The sequence below is a fragment of the Nannospalax galili genome, unplaced genomic scaffold (assembly GCF_000622305.1).
Source record: "Nannospalax galili isolate Female #2095 unplaced genomic scaffold, S.galili_v1.0 scaffold49, whole genome shotgun sequence".
In the NCBI taxonomy this organism is placed as follows: Eukaryota; Metazoa; Chordata; class Mammalia; order Rodentia; family Spalacidae; genus Nannospalax; species Nannospalax galili.
The window spans coordinates 581,168-590,818 of record NW_008359444.1 but is presented as its reverse complement, the minus strand read 5'-3'; the positions used below and the strand labels follow the sequence as shown (position 1 = coordinate 590,818).

The 9,651-nt window shown below is 48.9% G+C and overlaps 1 protein-coding gene across 1 annotated transcript in view; it reads right to left on the bottom strand.

The window, feature by feature from the left end:
• Positions 1–541: 541 nt before the first annotated feature.
• Jakmip3 (Janus kinase and microtubule interacting protein 3) overlaps positions 542–9,651 on the bottom strand; it is a 99,201-nt gene continuing 90,091 nt past the window's right edge. The window contains exon 23 of the mRNA XM_008823146.2: positions 542–2,817. The gene's annotated coding sequence lies outside the window, so the exon portion shown is untranslated. The remainder of the gene's footprint in view (positions 2,818–9,651) is intronic.

The window sequence follows — 9,651 nt, the reverse complement described above, 5'->3', positions numbered from 1 at the left end:
TCAGAGCACAAGTTGGAACAAGGACTTTCTGTGATACTCTGAGTGATGACAAGCTGTCAGTGAGCCAAGGCCAACACTTTTCCACCTGCCCTGAGCTTCCCACTTGCCCCCAAAAGACCCAGAAAACCTCCTCTCCTCACCAGTTGTGGGAGCATCTACAATAGACACAGTCAACTGTTCTTACTGAGGTGCAAAGTTCTTCCCCTTTGCTAAACTATTTGAGTTATTTTCTATGTTCCACATTAGACAAGGTCATTTGGAGAGGTCTTCCACGTGGCCACCCTTAGCCAGTGGCTGCCAGGTGCCTCTATCTGAAGAGTTGGCCTTCAGATGACTTTAGAAGACTCAGGATGAGATTGCAGGTGGAGTGTATCTCCCTCCCCAATGGGTATAGGTCCAGATTATGTCTCTGGCATAGAAACAAGCACTACTGTTCAGACAGTAAAAGCAGAAATGATTAACATCAATGACAAATTCACACTTTAATAACACCATGGAGGAACACTGAGCTAGGATTTAAAACAATTTTTATTAAAACTGTACAGTAATTTACAAATAAGTAAAAATTCTCTGGTATATATTATAGGAACCACAATACAAAAATACATGTAAAATTTGTAGTTGACCACCATACAAACCTAGTTTAAGCCTGTGAGTACTGTTTGCACTGAACAGAATGTGTTTGAGGGGGTGTTAAGGAATTGCTTCATAGAACACAAATACTGCCTGGCGCTTTGCCATGAGAAGACAAGCCCTGCTCCTTTTTGCATAAGTTTACAATAAAGCTTTTTAGAAAAGATACAGTAAACAAATATATGCTTTGATACATATATTCACAATATGATTTTCCTGAGCCTAAACTTAGATCCATCACTGTGTTAAAACACACAACCCATCTGAAGGGTTCAATGACGGAGTGACGGCAAGAGCTGATCAGCCACCAGTGCCTCAAAGCCACTCTCCGCCCCTCCCCTCGTTTGTGTTCACAAGCCGTGTAAGGCACTCGGGTTTCCTGAAGGCTACAGAGTCTGTGAGGGCAAAGACGTAAGTCACAGCCATAGCCTTCAGCAACAGAACGCTAGACCGTGGAAACAAAGTACACGTCATGTGGCTGTTCACAAAGGACTCTGTGGTTTACGTGGATTTCTAGTTTAGACAAACGAAAATGCTTATGCTGGTCTGTGCGGTACACACAGACTGAGTGGGCTGATAACTTAATGCAACATGAGATCGAGGTTCATGCCTCAATGACGCAGCGTGTGTTCCTGGGGACACTTCAAGGTCTCAGAGTCTCCTCCTGCTTCACCAGGACAGGGCCATTACACAGACATTTCCTGTTTTAGGAGCTAGCAGCAAGAGTCCAAATGCTGGAGGGAAGCTAGTCCGACCCAGCATTTGGGATAAAAGTTTCAGTCTGGGATTAGAAAATGTACCTTACTTTTGAAATACTTAACAAATGCTCACTATTTTTTTGGCAAAAGCCCAGTTCTGACTTTGGAATCAAGTGAAAAGGTGCTGATGACACAGGAACAATGAGATGTAAAGAGAGGAACATCGAGATAGACATGAGCTTTCAGGAACACAGCCAGGTGGAAGTGCAATTTGGTTTGTGGATATTATCTGAAACATCCAGTGTGCCATGTTCCTCCTATATACATACACTTTACATATAAACAGCAACAACTTGATAAGCATCAGTACATATTTACATGCTTCCTTCTGTATAGTCTGTCTTTTAAAGGAAATCCCAGAACTATGATTTAGAATGTCAGAGGGTGTTATGACATATTACAGACACACACAACATGCAAAACCATGATCCAACTAAACCAGAGGGGTGTGAGGCAGGGAGAGTCTCCAGTGCGGTTTTCAGTTCCTAACCAGCTGTTGTTCTCATGCAAGTTCACTTGGAGTTGGGCCAGGAACTCCCCCAGAGGCGGCCAGGTGGGCAGGGAATGGCATGGAGTTGAGACCATTTCTAGATGCTCTCTTTACAGTCACTTATCTTTAGCTAAATGGTTTACCTCACCTATAGATGTGTGGCAGCATTTATTAATACAGACCATTGTCTGCCATTCAGAGCTGAATAAATGTGCCAAGAAAAGGCAGTCATTTAAATGAGATAACACCATGAACCCAGGACTGAAGATTTCAGACTTGAGACCAAATGTCAGGCTCAACTAGAGAGGCACTGACCTTGTCCAAGTGTACCAGGAACCGTGACGTGAATGGCAATAGGAAGAGACGGACCCTTCATGACAAGTGCACTCAATGCATTTCCCAGTGGAATTCTGCACCCACTGAAGAAGAGGCTTATGTGTCCAATCCTATAAACTCTCTCCAGGTTTTGACCTAGGGGACCATAACTACTTGGTCATCTGCACCACAGTGGAACATTTCCTCTGACACAAATATAAAATGAACCTAATACTTCCAGACAGGGTGATCACTCCTCCCTTGGGCTACTGAACTTTGTAAAATACAACACTTGGTCACAGCTGGCTGCAAATCTCACTGCCCAGTGTGTCAGCTTCTAGGTGCTTCGAAAGGGCTCACATCTGTGTGTTGGCCTTTGAGTAAGCACATGCATGAACATACATACACACATATGAACACACATGCATACACACACTCCTAACTTCAGCATGGAGGGTGACAGCCTTGGACCACCAAGGATGTGAAGAAGACAGAAGAGCCACCTCCAGCCAGGGAGTCTGTCCATCCATAAGAAGGAAGACTTTCCTGGACTGCGGATGGGATCATCCAGCAGGAACAGAAATCTCACTTGAATAACCCTCATTGGTGCACTGTTTATCCCTGAAAAAGAGAAGTGCTTTAGTGCAATGTCCTCAAGGCACACATAAAAGGACACACTGTGGGACAGCACTCAAAGGTCAGGGTTAGGAGAAGCACTAGAGTTAGGGCAATAGCTATGACCAGACTGGCTCTTCATGTGGGCAGTGCTATCCCATCACGATAGTACCAGCTTTGTGGACCCAGGACCCACCACAATCCACATCTGGAGCCTGTAGCTGGCAGATGCCCTCCCAGGAGACCAGCTACTCACACATGTTCATCTGTGCATCTTACAGAGCCAGTGCAGACTTTACCTGAACCCCCTCAGTTGTCCCTGGCAGCTGCCACATTTCTACCCAATTTTCATTTTTCTCTGTACTTAAAGAGAGGGCCTCTGCTGAATTCTATTTTTTTCTTATTACTTTCACAAATTTTAATGTTTGTAAACATAAAAGGAGCTACTAAGGTTCCCTTTAACAAAGAGGGCGGACCCCAGATCAGTCCCTGATGCAGTGGGTGGGGGAGGACTCAGACATGAGCATCTACATAAGAGTACATTATCTCACACAGAATAAAAAATAAAAGCAGTCATGTTACACATATGCTAACTTCTACACACATTATAGTTGAAATCACTGCTGCCATTAAAATAACACATTGTTCTCTGTCTCTAACCTGACTCATTTCTAAATAAGTTGTCACGGAGCCGTCTATTTTTAGAGCATCACAAAAAGGAGGGAAGATCTTTCTGCTCTAGTCCTTCATTTTGCAGGTAGAAAGTCAGGGAAAAAACGGGGCGGGGGACTGCCACCAAGACACTTCAGTCTGAAGAGAACAGAGGCCCTGACACTCTACCCACCAACCCTCCCGCCCTATGAACCGCCTCTCTGAATTATGTGACTAACTGCCTGAAGTGTGGACAACATACGACAACATGGAGCAGAAATTCATTAAACACAAAATGCCACTCCCTAACGACGAAGGACGACAAAGGATCCGACTGCCAGGTCACTTGCTCTGTCCTTCTCTGAGCCAGTAGCTGCCCGGCTTGCAACACACTCTGTTCACTGCCGCTGTTTCCAAGGTGGCCGGTTTTCTACCCTCATCTGTGACTGCATGTGTGCACACTGCACATTCACACACACATGCACACAGTTCACGTCCCACACATACACAATTTCCAGAAAAGGATGAGTTTCCACCCTCATCTATCACTACACCATACCACACATGCACACTGAATACATGTGTACAGGTGTACACATGTGTGCATATAGCACATGCATGCACACAGCTCCAGAATGGCTGGCTTTTTGCTCTCATCCATCACTATACCACACAATGCACACATCTATAGCCATGTACTTGCAGAGATGCTAAATGGCTGACTTTCCATCCTCATCCATGATATACCACACACAATGTACACACACACACACACACACACACACATCCACATACATGCACACAACTCCAGAATAGCTACCTTTCTACCCTCATCCATGACTGTACCACACAATACACACAGACACAGACACACGCACACACATACATCCACATACAGGCACACAAGGCACACCCCCCCCAACACACATACAGGCAGAGGCATCATTCTGTTCCCAGGCTTCCAGTCCTCTCAAATCCCTGTTGTCAACCCTGCCAAGTCCCAAGTACTCTGGGAGGGTGCCATCCCCCTGTATTCCTTCTCTTTCTGGACACTGGTCCAGCTTCAACTCAAGATCTCAGTTAGACTGGGGCCATGCAGGGCACAGAGTAAACAGGAGTGAGACCATCTTACGTGTCTGGTCTTGGTATCTGGCCCACAGGGCTCCTCAGCTCCACGCAGTCATTGGTCCAGTTCTAGCTCAGCCCTGAAACTCCTCACTCACAAGTGCCACTGTGGTCAGGAAGTCCAAGGCTACTTTTTCTCCACAGAGGGTCTGCCTACAACCTTGAGTTGGGACCACAGCTTCTGAAACAAGGTCCTGCCCCTCGGACTACACAAATAAACTGACTATAGCAGGCAGGCCCTGCCTTTCCTTCCAGGCCTGGATCTTGTGGATGGGGGAAGGGCACCCATCCAAACAGACCCAATAAAAGCCTGGAACTTTGCATCTCAGATGGACTTCCCCAGGCAGGAGCACAGCATAAATGTGGTTGTTTCCATTCTGTAGAGTGTGTTCTGTGCACATCTCACAGGAATGAGAGCTCCAAATCTGTTCAAGACCCTGCGACTTTGCCTGTGCTCCCATTTCCTGTGCCGATGATGAAGCAGTGTATCCAATGACCTCACTGTAATGACTCAGCCATCTGAGATGATGCACAAGTTCTGTCGATCCTAGTGAGTCACCCAGCATGGGGGTGATCTTGAGGACCCTGGAACACTCCACTTCCTCTGTCACCAGGAAGCTTGGGGAGCTACGATGCTGAGGTTGGACAGGATATGGTTCTCAGTCTCCATGAGTACAGTCAGTGATTTACTCTGCCATGTGGATGTGTCAGAGGCCATACCAAGAACTCCACAGTGACAAAGGGAGGCATAGCTTGCCACATACCTCCTTGAGAGCTCGCTCTCAGTTTACAGAGTGGGAGGAACTGACCCTAAAGGTCAGTTGAGCAGACCATCACAGGGGAGATGCATGCTGTGGAGGAAGCTTGTGGCACAGGGTGCTGCTGGGCCCCCAGCCAGGTCAAAGCCTCATGGAGCAGAGACTGTAGGACCAATCAATGCCTGCCTTATGGCACTGTGATGTGTTGTGATGAGGGCCAGCACCAGATCCATAGTCTGTCTTCTATCTGGGAGGGTGAGAGGCTAATGGAATTTCAGTATTGATCTGTGATGGGGATGGAGATAAAGGGTGGGATGAGTTGATAGAAAAAGCAAAGGGCTGAGCTATGGAACCAAAATGAGTAGGCAAGGAAGGGGGTGGGGCGGGGATAGGGCTGGGGGTGGAGAGGGGTAATAGCAGGGTCATCCCTAACTCTGCTCCTGTGGTAGCCGTGGCGAGCTCAGCCAGCAAGCCTGAGGATGCTGTCTCTCAGAGCTGCAGAAGCAACACCCTTGGGTAGCATGTGAAACGGCCCGGCATATGGATGGGGAAACAGCATTCTGATTTATGTCAAAACAGAGTCGGGGAGCAGCCCTGCCACCTGTGTTTGCATTGAGAGTTTTCATGGGATTTCAGCTGTTAGGAAACAGCAAGCTGCTAGCACAGGGGATGAGCACCTTCCTGGGGTCCTGGGAGTGCAGATGGTGGTACTGGCAAAGTCTGGGGGTCCACAACCTCACTCAGGGTCCAGAGTCAAGCACAATGTGGGTTCCCAAATGGGGAGCCTATTAGGAGGGCTGGGATCCTGAAGCCCCCCAACATTGCACTTTAGGACCCCAAAGCAATTCACTCCTACTTACAGGACACTGGAAGACCGGCTAAAAACAGAACCTTCCTCACAAGCTTGATTTGTCCAGTAGTATTAGCCAAACATGCCCAGAAACAAGAGATAACATGAGGGCTGTTTTGGAGCCAAGGCCTCTTCCCCCAGATTCTAATTTGGGGTTAAATTGAGTAGATGATCTTACCAGACAAAAGCCTTAGCTTTCTTTTCCTCCTCCTCTTCCTCTTTGTCCTGGCCACTCTTAGACTAGGAGACTGGCTTAGCTCCCCCTGGCAGCCACAGATCAACTAGTCCCTCGCCTGCCTCCTGAGAAGCATGTACGGACTGCTCAGCAATACCTGGTCTCCCTCTAGAACGTCTGAGAAGGGCTGACACGCGCGCGTGTGTGTGTGTGTGTGTGTGTGTGTGTGTAGCTCAGAAGCTTTGCCAAGGCCCTGCAAGTCTTGCCTTTGAAATGGAATGGGAAGGGGGAGGGTCTTGGTCCCTGGGTCTCATTCCTCACTTTGCTATCTGCCAGCTGGCAGGCACAGCTGCAGATCCCTGTGAGGCCTGGACTCTTACTGCTTTGTAACTCTTTCTCTGACTCTCCTGAACTGGGCTCAGCTTGATCCCTGGCTCATTCTCTCTTTGAAACTCATTCTTTCTTTGAAATGCCTAAATTGCCCCTGCAGGTCTAAGAACAGCTCAGACTTCTCAGCTTCTCCTCCTGGGGCTCCAGCTTGAAGACCACAGATTGAGGGGACAGTGTCTCAGCCTTTGGGGTCATGTGAGCCAAACCCCTTTAATCAGCCTGTTCCAATGGCTGTGTCTCTAGTAGGCTGTGTCTCTGCCTTACCCTGGGGTAACTGGCCATGATAGACACGCTTTCTTTTCAGCCAGGCCAAAGATCCAGAGAACAGTGTGGCTGCCCCAGTTTCTCTCACGGGCCCTGATGCTTTGAGGACCAAACCCAAGATTCTGTGACATTTTGCTTGGGTGGGAAGCCAGGAGCCTAACTGCCCTAGGCTCAACCTCCCAGCCTGGCCCATTCTTCTGCAAGCAGGCAAGAAAGACCTGGGCTCAGAGAAAAGGCTGCAAAGGCACACAGGAACCTCTGGATGCCCCCTCCTATGCTTATGAGAAAGCTGTGCGTGCAGTGTGGGACCCAGCCCCTCCACAGTCACCACTGGGTTCCATCTGCTGCCTTTGCGTTGCCTCATGCTCCTTCCTGCCACTGGAACTGCTGCCACTGAGCCCCTGTGGCTTCTCTGTTCACAGAAGACTCTTCATCAGCTGCAGATAGAGGTAGCAGGAGTCTGCTCTGAGCTAGATGCCAAGCCCAGAAAGCCTGGGTTCTGATAGATACAGCACCCAGAGCTAGCGAAGGCCAGGACCACACTGACTAGAACCTAAACACAACCCCCTGGGCCCTATACTGTGTCTTTGGAGCTCTAGCTCCTGAGTTCTGGAGAGCATGAGGCAGCAGGTACAGAGTGACAGGGCCACCAGCACCACAGTCCCCTCTGCTACCCTCCTGGCTCAGGCTGGAGAGCTGGGGCACTGGTCTGTTGCTACCCAGGGGCCCCCATCCCAGTTCTTAGAGAACTGTTAAAAGTAAAAGTCTATAGGTGGGCAAAGGCAAGAGGGCAGTTCTAGGAGTGGGGCCAGGCTTGACGCTCCAGGGCTTTTGTTCATAGTGAAGGGATGGACCAAGACTTGTGCTACTCGAGGCTCTGCCCACACCCCTGCCTGCCAACCAGGATACTGAGTCCATTGCCCAGGCTGCCAGGCCTTTGCCTAACTATATCCAATCAATCCAATGTGTGCGTGTGCACACACAAAGCCAAATGCATAGGAACTTGCATGTAAGTGCGCACACATACACATAATCGAATACACAGGCACATGAGTCCTTCCCCACCCCTAGTATCCCTTCAAGGTGCAGGCAGGTGTGAGTGTGCCTGCGCATGTGCACTTTCTGCTTGCTTCCGTCCGTGCTTGGTTCCTTTCCTTTCTAGGCTGCAGGCAGCTGTTCAGCCATCAGTGGGGGTGCTCTGCCTACTTTTCTGATGTGCCTCTCTAGCAATGACATCTCTTATTAATGGCCTCACGGTCATACTATGAAAGGCTCCATTATTGCTCAGAACGAGACGGTCACGTTCTAGAGGGGTGGCAGCTGTCCCACAGACAGAGAGCTCCAGGGGAAGAGAGTGAATTAGACAATGGAGTGAGGAGGGGGAGGGGATGCCCGTGATTGCCTGGCCGGTGTTCCATTTTGGTCTGAGATTTTGTGTAAATCACCCAGGAGAATTCAAGAAACATCTTTTCCAGGAAAAATAGATATTTTAAAGAAAGCAAAAATAAAATCCCTGTAGCCAAGATGAACTGGATGGGGTCCTGCAGTGTTCCCTCAAGCTGGGTGTTGGTGTCACTTGACCCAACATCTGCACCCAGTGAGCACCCTGGAGAAATACCTACACATGCACGCACGCACACCAGGAGCCTCCACAATAACATCCATGAAGGCCATTCACAGGCAACCAGCACACAGGCCCATGTGGATGGTGACATCCTGCAGGAAGTCACATACACCCAAAGGTGTTTCTGGATAAATTTCAGCACAAAGACATTAAGTACAAAAAGCATACCCACTGGGTCTTAATAAAAAACCAACTTAAGAACCAAGAGAAACCAAACCTTTTAGCAGCACAGGCATCCTCCACTGGGGACGGGGATTATGCAGGGAGGGCCAGCTGGGTGTTGGTTGTGGGCCCAGAGATGTCACAAATATGCAAGGACCTAAGCACTAGCTGAGGGCCAGTGATCGTGTGTGGTGGGCCCCGGTAGCAGGACAGGGTGGCCTTGCACCAGGGTGTCACACGGAGAACACTCCTGTGACAAGGAACGAAGGAGGAGGCCGGAACTTCATGCAACCTTCGGCCCACTGATGGGACACGCAAAAGCAGCTGCCCACCATGGCTACCTATGAGCAGCACAAAGAGCAGGCATGTCATCTGCCATCCTGCCTCAGCTGATCTCAAGCTTTGCCCTCCAGTTTCTGGTGGAGGAGGGCCAAGCAGGCTATCCTGGCCAATCAAGCAGGCTGCCCCAGAGAGAGATCCTTTAGAGCATCACAGGACCCCTGGACAGGACCTGAAAAGGGATCTGGCAGCTCAGAGGACCCACTTATAGAGTTTCCTGTCCCTGTTGCCAAGAGACTCGGATGACGCCTAAATGCTTGCTAGGAGTGGCCAGAAGAGAGCCTTTCTGAAAGAGACAGCCTCATCAAACTCAGTGTCTACTGTTGAACTGCTCACCAACTCTTACTTTTGAACAACATGCAAATTCAGTAAGAAGAAATATTCTTTGAATTAAAATGAAGAATGTATTATCCATCCACCCATCCATCCACCCATCCATCCATCCATCCATCCACCCATCCACCCACCCATCCATCCATCCACCCATCCATCCATCCACCCA